This window comes from Euwallacea similis, chromosome 21, assembly GCF_039881205.1.
Source record: "Euwallacea similis isolate ESF13 chromosome 21, ESF131.1, whole genome shotgun sequence".
In the NCBI taxonomy this organism is placed as follows: Eukaryota; Metazoa; Arthropoda; class Insecta; order Coleoptera; family Curculionidae; genus Euwallacea; species Euwallacea similis.
This window is the reverse complement of record NC_089629.1, coordinates 199,986-214,239: the sequence shown is the minus strand read 5'-3', so window position 1 is coordinate 214,239 and position 14,254 is coordinate 199,986.

Sequence of the window (14,254 nt, the reverse complement as noted above, 5' to 3'; positions counted from 1 at the left end):
AAGAGTTAGAAATGTTTGAGAGAAAATATCAAGAGTGCCAATACTTTTGTCCCCTTAAAATTACATGTTACTCTTGTATTTGTAATAAAATATTTTCCACATTAGCTTTTTAAATTTTAGTTTGTATCAGAAATAAAGTTAAAGATTGAAGGTATAATGTAGCATTATCTATATGATACATATCCTTTTTATTTATGAGATATAAGGTTATATTTCAAAAAATGTATACTGTACCAATACTTTTGTTCACCATTGTATATGAATCGCATACGTACTCTGTGTGATCATACGTTCAAAAAGAGAAATCCAAATTTTACACACGCTAAAAACCAACCTACTGGTGGACGATAGAGATTTCGAATCTGAGAGAGACTTGTGTCGAACGTCGTAGAATCGTTATACGCATAAAAAATCGTTCGACACAGGACTACGAGAATGCACTATCTCCCTACAAAAACGCCAAAAAAACCTTGAAGTGGGCTATTAAAAATGAAAAATCAAAACGCTGGAACGAAGTATACATAGTTCTAGACAATGACCCATGGGAATTGGCTTATAAAATTGTTAGCAAAAAATTGAACTTAACTTCTAGACCTAGAATTAACGACGAAGACAGCATCATTCAAATCGTTTCCCCAACATCCCGTTTTACCTTGATCCGACAATAATGTTCTTGTTAATCCCCACGAAGTTTCACCAATAGACGAAGAAGAAATCGTGAGAGCAGTACTTAGGATTAATACGAAAAAAGCTTCCGGTCCGGATCTCATTGTTCCTGCAATAGTTAAATCGACCATCCTCGAAAACCTAGAACAAACGACTAAATTCATACGCTATTGCTTACACAGAGGTACTTTCCCCAATATCCGGAAGATAGCCAATTTAATATTCTTGCCGAAATCAAAAAAGAACGAAGTGGACCAGCAAACCTACAGACCGATTTGTTTACTCGATTCGTTCGGTAAGGTACTAGAAATTATCATCAAACTTAGATTGGAACATGAATTGGAGGAAAAATGGGCCCTACATCCTAAACAACACGGCTTCCGAAGAGGACACTCCACGCTATACGCACTGGAAGATGTCAAGAAAATAATTGACAAAATTAAGACGATATCGTATACGCATAGGAAATCCTGCATACTAACTGTACTTGACGTCAAAAACGCTTTTAACTCGGCACCGTGGAGAGAAATCATTGATTCTTTGCATAACGGAAACATCAGTCCATACCTCATCAAAGTAATACAATCCTATTTGAAGGATCGCTTCATTAGAACCGAAAACGGTAACACATTCCCGGTCACGTGTGGAGTTTCACAAGGCTCGGTCCTTGGTCCAACCTTATGGAACATACAGGGTGTCTCTAAAAGGTCTTTATAACGCTCTACCATAGGTAGCTGAGATCAAAATAAAACGATTTAACCACATTTGCTTTAGTCCAAAAGTTGATAATAACTGAGCTACAGGGTAGCAAAGTTGAAATGTAAAATTCAATTTTTAGCCATAATTATTAAATAGCAAGAGGAAAAGTCATGAAATTTTCTACAAGGGGTTTTTTCGGGATGAGGAATTCATATGTACAAACAAAATTTCGGTAAATCGCAGAGGGCCCCACGTATACGCATTAGGTACTTGTTTAGGTCCTTCAAACTTTTTGTTTTTAACGGTAAACCAGTTTAGGATGAAAGAACGTATTTGCGCGGTATTTTTGCTTAAAAAGGGTATACCTTAATTAAGTCGCTAACTGCAATCATTTTCGAGAGAAACGCTTGTAAAATAAATGGAAAGGAATGTAATTTTCTAAATTTTTATTTTTTAATATTAAAATAACATTAAAAAATTTCTTAAATAACTGTTCAAAATGTTCACCATTTATATGCACACAAAAATTAATGCGACGAATAAAATTTAATTGTATTCTTTGCATTCCTTTCTATTTACTTTACAAGCGTTTCTCTCGTAAATGATTGCAATTAGCGATTTGATTAAGGTATACCTTTTTTAAGCAAAAATACCGCGCAAATACGTTTTTTCATCCACCGTTAAAAACAAAAAAGTTTGAAGGACCTAAACAAATACCTAATGCGTATACGTGGGACCCTCTGCGATTTACCAGAATTTTGTTTGTAGATATGAATTTCTCATCCCGAAAAACCCCCTTGTAGAAAATTTCATGAGTTTTCCTCTTGCTATTTAATAATTATGGCTAAAAATTGAATCTTACATTTCAACTTTGCCACCCTGTAACTCGGTTATTATCAACTTTTGGACTAAGGCAAATGTGGTTAAATCGTTTTATTTTGATCTCAGCTACCTATGGTAGAGCGTTGTAAAGACCTTTTAGAGACACCCTGTATTTTATGACGGGATTTTCGAAATCAACCTAGATGATGATGTTGACCTAATCGCTTACGCTGACGACGTAGCAATTACAATTCAGGGTAAAAATGTGTCCTGTTGTCGATGTATGGAATCACTAGGCGTTTTCCGTTGGGTGTTAGAAATGGGATTGCCACACAGAATTCGTAAAACAGGAACGTTATGTGTTTTACTACTAAACTTAGAATAAACTTATTTCTACTGTGTACAGAGTATGATTGTTACCAGTTGGAGTATATGTGGAGGAGACGAGGCCCAAAAGAGAAAAGAGACCGTTGGTGGTGTGATCAACGGTTTTATATGGTTTTTGATCGAACTATCCAGAATATATTCCCGGAAACCGTTACGGAAAATGTTTTCCCGCCGTTGTTTTAGTTCTCTATAGAACCGAGATGTTGCCCTGGTTCGCAGTGCACTGTCACTGTCATTAATAGACGGGTGACACTGCACCGCGCTGCTGGCTCCGCCACAAATGCTATACAAATAAAATGTAAGGCGGGACGTGGCTTAGAAACTATAACATTCCATCTCAAAACGATAGGCATTGCCATTGCTCCGCAAAAGACGGACATACTAATCCTCACCGGGGAAAAAAAACTTCAAAATTTCACATTACATTGTTACATTGACAATATTTCCGTCAAAAATTCCAAAAGCGTCAAATACATGGGTGTACATTTAGATGTCAATTTACGATTCACTTGACATATCAACAACATTTGTATCAAAGCTACCAAACTCATCAAAAATCTTTCGAGATTGATGCGAAACATCTCTGGGCCGGAGAGTTACAAAAGAAAGGTGTTGACGTCGGTGGTAATGTCCGTTATCGCGTATGCCATGCCGATCTGGTGGGAGGTCACGAACTTTGAAAACTACAGGAAGAAACTGGAGTCCGTTAATCGTTTAGTTGCCATTCGGATCACGTCGGCGTATAGGACCGTTTTGACGGACAGTGTCCTCCTCATCGCCAAATTGTTTCCTATACGTCTGCGTTTGGAAGAACTGGTAAAATTTCATACCTTCTATTAGATGTATGTATCCCGCCAGTCTAGATCCAAAAGGAATAAATAATATTAGGTATCAATTAAAGCAAACGTCTAGACCCATTAAGAATATTGATGACTAGATAAAATAAATAAAATGTGAAATAGGACGTACATGCCCCATATAGAAGAGGTGCGTAAGTCAGTCAGTCTAAAGAGGGACGCTGCCCTTGCTTCTCATATACAGGGTTCGCCATTACTCCGGCCTTGGTTTCTGGTGTCTTTGTATAAATATCAATATAAAATGTTTAGTACAGTACTCATTTATATTGGAAAGCTGCATGATTTAATAATATTTTTGTTTATACAGTGTGTTCCGTTTTCGCTGGGCAGCATAAAGTTATACTTTTTTAAATAGCAACTCATAATTTTTTTTACGCCATTTGATGAAGCCTAAATTTAGAAGAAAAATACATTAAACATTTTTTAAATTGGTTGCGGCGTTGCCATATTAGAGCAATTTCTTTAAAAATGCAGCATCAGAAAAAAATGATCACAAAACTGGTGTTTTTTGAAATTTTAAAATTTGTTTTTGTAAAGTAGTAAATGAAAGTCAGAGGTACTTAAAAACTTTAAAACATTTTTTTAATGTACCATACTTTTTTTGTATAAGAGCGCTAATTTGCAAATTTTACAAATTGCTGAAACTCATTTTTTTCAAATGGTACCCATGATTTTTTTCAAGTCCTTCTAATGTAGTTTTTAATTCTCTATTAATTTACAATAACATCTTTTCATCTAACATTTACAGTTATAGAGATATTTACGAAATTTCAATCAAATTGCAACAGGCATTATTATAATTAACAGTTACAGTTTTAGAGATATTCATAATGTAAACTTTAGTTAAACTAAAGAATAATAAAAAACAACAAAATTAAAAAAATGTATTAATTTAACAAGTGCTCGAAATTTTGCCCGTTTTGTTGTAGGCACGTCTGAAGTCTTCGTCGCAACGATTCGCGCACATTTTTTAACATCTCTGGTTTCATGTTAGAAAATGCGGTTCTTATTCTGTTTTTCATTGCCTCTTGTGTAGTAGCATCTTCTTGAAATACGTAATCTTTTACGAATCCCCATAAAAAGAAATCCATGACAGTAAGATCCGGAGATCTCGCCGACCATGGCACAGGACCTCCGCGGCCGATCCATCGGTCACGAAATTGTTCGTTTAAATAATTACGCACATTTCTAGCATAATGACAGGGAGCACCATCCTGCTGATACCACATGGTGCGTCTTATGCTTTCCGGAACATTTCGTAGTAACTGTGGCAAAGAATTATTCAAAAATTCCAAATATCTGTCGCTATTTAAATGACCATCAAAGAAGTAAGGACCTATGATAAAATCATCCACAATTCCTCCCCATACATTGACCGTCCATCTATGCTGATGATCCACGACTCATAAAATATGAGGATTTACATTGTCATAATAATGAAAATTTCGACAATTCATTCGGCTATTACTATGGAAGGTAGCTTCATCGGTAAATAAAATAGTCGATGTAAAGCCTAGCTTATCATTGAGTTTATTTAACAACCATTCACAGAAAGCTCTTCTTGAGTTAAAATCCCCTATAGTCAACTTTTGATGCATTTCAATGTGATATGGATGATATTTATAGTTTTTTAGCACTCTTCTTACTGAAGTAGCACTAATTGTACCAAGTGCTTCACTAATTTGATTGGTGCTTGCATTTGGATTTTCAACTACAGCCTGCAATACCATAAATTCTGTCTCTTCTGTTCTAACAGTTTTTCTTTGAACAGGTGGTTTGTAGTGTACCGATCCTGTTTGTTCGAATCGAACCAACAATTTTTGTAATGCACGGGTACTCGGAGGTCGGCGATCAGGATATCTTTGTTTCTAAACATGAGAAGCCAAAAGGCAATTTTTTTCACATTCACCCAAAATAAACACCATGTCCACTAATTCGTTTTGTAGAAAATTCATTTTAATTGAAAGTTAATGATGCAGAAGGTAGTGACAGGTAATATGACAACTAAATGAAATAAGTAACTTATGCTTTTGTTAAATAGAAGCAAAGCCTACTAGAATAAACCTGTTGGATTATAATAATGCCTGTTGCAATTTGATTGAAATTTCGTAAATATCTCCATAACTGTAAATGTTAGATGAAAAGATGTTATTGCAAATTAATAGAGAATTAAAAACTACATTAGAAGGATTTGAAAAAAATCATGGGTACCATTTGAAAAAAATGAGTTTCAGCAATTTGTAAAATTTGCAAATTAACGCTCTTATACAAAAAAAGTATGGTGCATTAAAAAAATGTTTTAAAGTTTTTAAGTACCTCTGACTTTCATTTACTACTTTACAAAAACAAATTTTAAAATTTCAAAAAACACCAATTTTGTGATCATTTTTTTTCTGATACTGCATTTTTAAACAAATTGCTCTAATATGGCAACGCCGCAACCAATTTAAAAAATGTTTAATGTATTTTTCTTCTAAATTTAGGCTTCATCAAATAGCGTAAAAAAAATTATGGGTTGCTATTTAAAAAAGTATAAGTTTATGCTGTCCAGCGAAAACGGAACACACTGTATAAACAAAAATATTATTAAATCATGCAGCTTTCCAATATAAATGAGTACTGTACTAAACATTTTATATTGATATTTATACAAAGACACCAGAAACCAAGGCCGGAGTAATGGCGAACCCTGTATATATGAAAATAAAAACGCTCTAGCTCGTATTGATATCTAGTGCTGTGTTTCATTGACACCCATTTTCCTATGAAAATCAAATAGGTTATGGGCCCAGGATAAAATAAAAAAATAATTGCGCTGCGTACCGTGCCGTTTAGTGTTCGATCAGTGTTTAGTTGGTGACATTAAGATAAATAAACTTAAGTGATTATGGAAGCCAGTAAGTCTCGACGTAATATAAGACAATTTGATGGTGAACGATACAGCATTTGGAAATTTCGATTAAGAGCCTTGTTAGCAGAAGAAGATTCATTAAAAGTGATAGACGAGGAACCCCCAGTGGAGCCCGACAGAAAATGGGAAAAGCTTGAGCGATTGGCCAAAGGAATTATTATAGAATGCCTTAGCGATACAATAATAGGTCTCGTTACAGAAGAAGCGAAAGCCCGTCAAATCATTGAAAAATTAGATTCAATTTATGCAAGAAAAAGCCTAGCAACGCAGTTAGCTGTCCAAAAGAAACTGTTGAGTTTAAAATTTAAAAGTGACATGCAGTTATCAAAGCATTTTATTATATTCGACGAATTAATGATTGAGCTTCTGGCGGCTGGTGGAACCTTAAGAGAAATATCTAAAACAGCACATCTACTTCTCACCCTGCCATCATCCTATGACGGGATAGTAACTGCAATTCAAACGCTAACAGATGATAATTTGAATTTTGCGTTTGTAAAAACTAAATTGCTCGACTACGAAACCAAATTAAAAGACGAGAATAGTGACACCAGTTCTAAAGTACTACATGTGGAAAGACAACGATTCAAAAGACCAGATCCCTACAACAGAAATAAATATCACGGTGCCAAATTTCCAAAACAAACCATTAGAAAATATTCTTTCAAACAAGGAACACCATCAGGACAGCTGTACCCAAAAATGAAGTGCAAACACTGTGGGCGAAACAATCATACAATAAAGGACTGCTACTTTTACAAGAAAAACCACCGAAAAGGAGAAGAAACTCGGGAACGCACTTTACAAACAGTTCGTATAGAATCAAATAATAGCTAGGGTTTTGCCTTTATGATGGGAACAACAACTTCACGGCAACCTACTTCTTCAGGACAATGTTTAACATTTATATTAGACTCCGGTGCAACGGATCATATGGTGAACCAAAAGAATGTCTTCACATCATACAGACAATTGGATCATCCAGTTCCCATCTCCGTAGCAAAAGTTGGTGTTTCAATAACAGCAACATTAAAAGGAAACATTAGCGTATCAACTGACCAAGGAATGACCGGAGTCCTGGAGGATGTACTATATGCTGCGGACATCCCATACAATTTGCTTTCTGTACACCGAATTCAACAAGCAGGCATGGCAGTAATTTTTAAAGAAAATGGTTCAGTGAGTATCAAGAAAGGCAACAAAACAATAATAAAGGGTAAGTCTCAAAATAAACTAATAACTGTGACAGTAAAAATTAATAAACCTTTAGGGAAAAAGGTAAATGTGACTGAAAGGGTGTTAAATAATTATAAACTTTGGCACGCCCGTTTAGGTCACATAGGCAAAGACAAATTTTTGCAATTAAAAAACATTGATTTGTTGACTGACAATGAATATCTAAATAATATCCAACCTACACATGATATTTGTGAAGCTTGTATTTATGGAAAACAAGCACGCCTACCATTTGCTAAAACTAAAGACAAAACTCACATCAAAAGACCATTATTTATTGTCCACTCCGACGTGTGTGGCCCTATCAGTCCACCCACAATGGACGATAAAAATTATTTTGTCACATTTATTGATCAATTTACACATTATACAGTAACCTATTTATTAATGCATAAATCTGAAGTTTTTAAAAGTTTTCATGATTTTTGTACAAAGAGTGAAGCACACTTTAATTTAAAATTAACTAATTTATATTGTGATAATGGGCGAGAATATCTTTCTAACGAATTTAAAGATTATTGTGTTCAAAAGGGTATTAGCTACCATTTAACTGTACCTCATACACCGCAACAAAATTCAGTGGCGGAACGTATGAACAGGTCAATTACAGAAAAGGCCCGATCAATGGTACATGGTGCTAAACTAAATAAAACCTTTTGGGGCGAAGCTGTCCTCACAGCAACATACTTAATAAATCTGACACCCACTAAAGCTCTAAGCCAAGATAAAACACCTTTTGAATTGTGGCACAGTAAAAAGCCCAAAATAAATAACTTAAGGATTTTTGGTTCTACTGCATACATCCATAACAAAGTCAGAAAAGATAAATTTGATCAAAAATCAAATAAAGGCATAATGGTTGGTTACCAACCAAATGGTTATTGTTTAATCCGGCTCGAAGGACCAAAAATGTTGATCCGGCTCGTAGGACCAAAAATGTTGATCCGGCTCGAAGGACCAAACTGTTTATTCGTGGATCGTGGTACCAAGATGTTGATTAGACATGGCCTAATTCTTGATACGTCTAGTAAGCAATGGACTGGATGCTTGCGAAGGACCACCCTGAGTTCGCGGTCTCAGAGACACCGTGTTCGTGCAAATGAAAACAAAACCCTTTTCTAACGGTAACAAAGGTTTATTATTCACTAACAACTTCGAGTAATGTAGCAAAGAAATAACAACTTTTCGTGACAAGTTAATTAGTGTAGTAATTAACCGTGTATAGGAACCGTGTGTAAAGTAATCGCGTACGAGTAACGTGCAAAGTACGGAGTTAAGGGTCGACGGAGACGCACAAGAAGAGAGAATTTTCTCCTTGCAAAATCTTAAGTACTAAAGTTAATGGTAACCGTACATAGGCGTACCAGAAACTAAGAGGTCATCATCGGCGCTTCTTCTAGATTTGTCCTTGTGACTTGCCTAACTTTAACAATATAATTGGGTTTTATTGGAGGGCGTTTATGACCAGCATCGAGAACGTGTCTAAATTCTAGTACGCACAAAAGGTCGGCGAGGAGTTTTATTACACAGTTAGTCTAAGATCAAACAAAATGCGAATCAACATCTGGTCATACGGACAAAGTGGCAATAGAAACGAGTAATGTCCATAGGCGTAGCACACGGGTTCCTTACATACTAGTCACAGATTTAATACTAGGCTTATGAAGAATACAACTTATCGAACTAATAGATTAACATTAAACTAATTAATTATTGGATATTTTGTCCTCTACACAAGCCCTAACATGCCGGCCCCGTTAAAAGGTCGTTACCTTTTAAATTATTTACAAAGAGTTATTCGTTATTCATGGGCAATGGGCATATTTTTGACAATGATCTTCGCGATATAGTTCCACTGGGTAAGCGCACTGACACTACACGTATCACATGATCCTTTCCTTCGTGGAGTTCGACAACTCGAGCTAAAATCCAACGCAGTGGGGCAGTATTGTGTTCCACCAGTAAAACTAATGCTCCAATATCTATGGTTTTATCTACAGTGTACTTCCATTTGCATCGAGTTTGCAAATTTGTCAAATAATCCCTGGACCAACTATTCCAAAAATGCTGTTGGAGTTGTTGTAGTCGTTCGTAATGAGATAAGCGAGAGATAACGGCGTTCTGGTAGTCGGGTTGTGGTAAACTTGCCAACGAGTCGCCAATAAGGAAATGCGCGGGGGTTAAGGGTGCATAGTCGTTTATGTCGTTTGAGATTGGCATTAGTGGTCGCGAGTTGAGACAAGCTTCGATTTTTACTAATAGGGTGTACATCTCTTCGTATGTTAGAGATGATTCACCTAAGACGCGGCGAAGATGAAACTTAGTCGATTTCACCGCCGCCTCCCACAATCCTCCCATATGGGCACTACGCGCGGGTATGAAATGCCACTTTATCAAATGATTGGCTAAAAATGTAGTTGTGGCGTTAATGTGTGATTCATTATTTATTAAGTTATAGAGTTCGATAAAATAATTATTGGCCCCTACAAAGTTAGAACCATTGTCTGAATGTATGTTTGTTGGTTTTCCTCGTCTGGAACAGAACCTTTCCAAAGCATTCAAAAAGCTATCGGTCGAAAGATCTTTAACCAGTTCGATATGTACTGCACGCGTGGCAAAACAAACAAAAATGCATATGTAAGTTTTTACGGATTTGGCTCTACGCAGCGTACCCTCCTTTATGAGTATAGGCCCTGCATAATCGATTCCGCAATTTGAAAAAGGTCGTGAAGGCGTTACCCTTGCGGTCGGAAGGGAACCCATTAAAAATTTCGAAGGTTTCGGTTTTACTCTAAAACATCTTATACATCTACTAAGGTTACGTTTAACTGCATTTTTTCCGTTTATTATCCAAAATCTGAGGCGAATTATCGAAAGCAAGTTTTGAACTCCCGCGTGGAGATGTTTCATATGCTCATTCTGTATTATCAAGTCAGTGAATTTATGTTTATACGGTAATATAATAGGGTGTTGTTGTTCAAAATTAAATTGTGAATTTATTAAACGTCCCCCGACTCGAAGTATTCCTTCTGAATCGAGAAATGGGTTTAGATTCAAAATTTTACTTTCGCTTGGGAGTTTTTTACTTTTGGATAAGTCGGAAATTTCCTTTTCGAAGCTATCCCGTTGAACCAATTTTACTAATAAAAGCAGTGACTCGTTTAATTCTTCAACTGTCAAGGCTGTTGACTTATTCATCACTTTGCGGCATCGATTTTTAAGTCTGCATATGTAACCTACTACTCTGTGCAGTTTGAAGAAGGTAGAAAATCTATCAAAAATGTTAAGTCCGTAGTTGTTGCTATTTACACTCGTTGTTTTATATACTGTGGTATGATTATTTTTTAATTCGGGCAAGACATCGACGGGAACCTCATGGCTATCTAAGTTCGCTTCCGTCCTTGATGTGTTTTTCTTTAAAAATTCGGGACCGTGAAACCAAAGATCACATCCCAGCAATTCCCTTGGGCTCAATCCTCTCGATATTACATCTGCAGGGTTGGCCTTGCTTGGCACGTGAGCCCACTCCGTTATCTTGGTCAATTCATTAATTTTTGCCACTCGATTGGCAACAAAGGTCTTAAGGTGAGCAGGATCAATTTTCAACCATGCCAAAACAATACTAGAATCCGTGAAGTATCGTACGTCTGATATTTGTATGTCTAAAATTTGTCTTACCGTATTCATTAGTTTGGCTAAAAGGTGGGCCGCTAGAAGCTCAAGTCGAGGCAAGGTCAATTTTTTAGCTGGAGCTACCCTTGATTTTCCTGTCAACAGTCGTAATTCGCGACTACCTGACTCATCCTCCGAGGCCACGTAAATACAGGCTCCGTAAGCCTTTTCGGAGCTATCAGAAAATCCGTACAATCTTATATGGGCCGTCTTTGTTGGAATTACAAGCCTATCGATCTTGTATTCATTGAGGCACTCCAGTTCATTCGAGAATTCCTCCCAAATCTGTCTTAGGTCATTCGGGACCGCTTGATCCCAACCGATATGTAATTTCCATAGAGCTTGAATGATTAACTTGGCCCTAGTTAATGCGGGACCGATCAACCCAAGCGGGTCAAAGATCTGCGAAATTTTTGAAAGAATAGTCCTTTTGGTAACACGGGATGGCTCGTATTTAATATTTACTGAATATTTTAGAGTATCTTGTTTAGGATCCCAGCTGATTCCAAGAGTTTTTATATGTTTATCTTCATGAGGTAGAATTAAATTGTCGTGATTTTCGTTACTGTTTGCTTGTAGGATACTGTTTAGAACTATGTTACTGTTGGACGACCATTTTCTCAATTTAAAATTAGCTTGACTTAAAATATCGTCTAGTTCCCTATAAATTTGCAATGCATCTGTTTCCGAATCAATGCTAACCAACAGGTCATCCATGTAGAACGAACGTTTAATTATTTCTGCTGTTCGTGGATACCTGTCTTTGTTGCGCTCGGCCAATTCTATCAAGCAACGTGTGGCTTGAAAGGGTGCACTCGATGTGCCATACGTTACCGTGTTGAGTTTATACACATTAATCGGATCATTAAGATTTGCTCGCCATAGTATCTTTTGGAAGTTACGTTCTTCCTCATGAATTTTTATACATCGGTACATCATTTTGATGTCCGCGCTCAAAACAATTTTGCGAAGTCTTAGACGTATCAAAATTGAGTACAAGTCATCTTGTACTACTGGTCCTACCAAAAGCGTGTCATTCAGGGAAATTCCTAAACTTGTTTTGCAGCTTGCATCAAAAACGACGCGACACTTCGTGGTAATAGAATTCTTTAGTACCGCACTGTGGGGTAAAAAATAAGAATTGTTTGGAATAGAGATGTCCTTTTCAATGGGTCCTTGAAGCGTCATGTGGCCTAAGTTCTCATATTCCGTCATAAATTCTACGTACTGCTTCTTGAGGTCCTTGTCCTTTTCTAACCTTTTCTCTACATTTGTTAACCGTTTTAGGGCATTCGATTTGGAGTCACCCAGACTAAAATCTGTTTGATTATTGAACGGATACCTTACGACAAAACTGTTGTCCATGTCGCGGGTTGTAGTTTGATTAAAATATTCCTCACAATAATTTTCTTCCTTTGATAGGAATTTAACATTTTCAAACTCTTCAATCTGCCAGAATTTCGTCAACGAATCATTTAATGTTTTATTTGAAATACTAGTCGCAAGGTTGCACACTACTTTCCGACTTTGAGATTCTCTGCATATTAAATTGCCCGATATTACCCAGCCTAAAGAGGTTTCTTGTAACATTGGCAATCCCTTTCCTAATTTAAGTTTACCCGAACCTAATAGATTATAAAATATATCTACCCCTAATAAAACATCAATTTGTTTTGGTTCATTAAATTTTTCATCAGCTAGATTGATATTTGTTGGAATTTGAAGTACCGAACTGGGAAATCTAAATGAGGGTAGATTTTCGGTAAGAATGGGTAAAACCAAAAATGCTATGTTAGATTCATATTGGTTGAACCTGGATTTTATTTTCGTGTGCACTCGCTGATTAATCTTTGTGACAATTTGACTGATACCTGATAATGAAAGGTCAATTGTTTGGGGACTTAAGTTTAACTTTCTGCAGAAGTTTTCTGTCATTAAATTTGACTGGCTTCCGCAATCGAGTAAGGCATTGCATTTATGCCAATTTCCTTTTCTGTCTGAGATGAGAATGGTAGCCGTAGATAGTAGTACTTGATTTTTATCAATACCTAACGATGATAATGCCAAAGGATTGTTTTCCGTATCGTACGTGACCGCGTTACTTTGGCCGATTGTTAAAACTGTAGATTGTTTGGATTCTCCATACCTTCTCAATACATCGTGAGCCGAAGGATTAGATGGAGAACTGATCGATGATTCATGTTCAGTTGATGATGAGGAAGGTTCATTAGTGCTGCTGTTGCTAGAATTTTGAACATGTTCACTTCCTGAACGTTTCTCTATATGTAACGTGCTATTATGTTTTTGGTTGCATTTTTTGCATCCTCTTGATCTACATTCCTGTTTCAGATGCCCTGGACGTAAACAGTTGCTACACAATTTATGTCTTCGAATTTCGTTATATTTGTCCGACACTGATAATTGGATAAAACGAGGACATTGATGAATGAAATGGTTTTCGGTGCAGATGTAGCACTTACTGATTTTTTCGGTCAAAGAATACGAATAATTCCTAAACTGATGTGATTCGTTTCTTTTCTCGTGGCCTTTGTTTTGCGTTCTATCCCTATTATGCTTATTTGATTGTATGGTTGAGAAACCGCGAACCGCTTCCAACGAACGACATTTTTCGGTTAAAAATTCCATTAATTGATCAACAGTCGGCAATTCAGTATTACATTGTTTCCGCTCCCACTCGTGATTAGTACTATCATCCAGTTTGTTTAATATTATCGGTATCAACAAAACATCCCATTGATCCACGGGTAATTTTAATTTTCCTAATGATGATTTATGTTGCTGAACTGCATCTATTAATTTTCTAATATTTACAGATGATCCTTTATTCGCGTTTGGTAAATTAAGAACTAAGCCTTTAGCGTGAATGTTAATAACTGCCTTTTTATTCTCATATCTTTTTTGTAACAGATTTAAAGCGATTGTATAATTATCGGGAGTTATGTCGAGAGAGTCTATGAGATTTAGCGCATCGCCTTTACAACAT